Source organism: Otolemur garnettii, unplaced genomic scaffold (genome assembly GCF_000181295.1).
Source record: "Otolemur garnettii isolate 467f Iridium unplaced genomic scaffold, OtoGar3 scaffold00044, whole genome shotgun sequence".
Taxonomy (NCBI): domain Eukaryota; kingdom Metazoa; phylum Chordata; class Mammalia; order Primates; family Galagidae; genus Otolemur; species Otolemur garnettii.
The window spans coordinates 8,054,931-8,055,839 of NW_003852439.1; the positions used below are offsets into that span (position 1 = coordinate 8,054,931).

Sequence of the window (909 nt, forward strand, 5' to 3'; positions counted from 1 at the left end):
CTTTCATCCAACTGGTTAACATAGCCTTCATGTCATTTTCTTAATTATTGTGTTAAGACATTTATATTCTACATTTAGAGAGATTCACATGTACCCTTATAAGATGAATAATAGGCGTGATATCTGTGTATTTGAAGAGGAAGTTGTACAGACTCAAACAGGTCAGATATTAGCTGAGATTCTCCATTTCTCTCTCTCTGTCTCTCTCTCTCTTTTTTTTTTTTTTTTAGAGAAGAGTCTCACTTTGTCACTTTGGGTAGACTGCCATGGCATTAGCCTAGTTCATAGCAACCTCAAACTCCTGAGTTCAAGTGATCCTCCTGCCTCAGCCTCCCAAGTAACTGTGACTGCAAGTGACACCTGGCTAATTTTTATATTTTTAGTAAAGACAAGGTCTCACTCTTGCTCAGACTGGTCTTGAACTCCTGAATTCAAGAGATCCTCCTGCCTTAGCCTCTAGAGTGCTAGGATTATGGGCATGAACCACTGTGCCTAGCCACTATTACTGTTTTAAACTAAATCATAATTCAAATCTAAAAACAGTAGTTATTTCAAAAGAATTTGTGTGCAAATAAATGAGTACCACTAGGGGTCAGCAAGTACATTTTTTCCCAAAATGGAAATTTCATCACTATTTTTGCTAATTAAAAAATACAACCTAACATAAATAAACAAATTATAAATATGTCCTGAACTGTTATTAGTGTCTAACTTCAGGGAGAGGAGTAGGATGGGAAGAGTGAAGGGTCGAAAGAGAAATTTCACTTTTCAACTTTATGCCCTTTGATTATACTGGAATTTTTTTTTTTTTAGACAGAGCCTCAAGCTGTCACCCGGGGTAGAGTGCTGTCACATCACAGCTCACAGCAACCTCCAACTCCTGGGCTTAAGCGATTCTTTTGCCTCAGC

At 37.7% G+C, this 909-nt stretch overlaps 1 protein-coding gene across 1 annotated transcript in view; it reads right to left on the minus strand.

Moving 5' to 3' along the window:
- The window catches only part of MEIOB (meiosis specific with OB domains), a 38,547-nt gene that overhangs the window by 30,918 nt on the left and 6,720 nt on the right, over positions 1-909 (minus strand). The window lies entirely within an intron of this gene.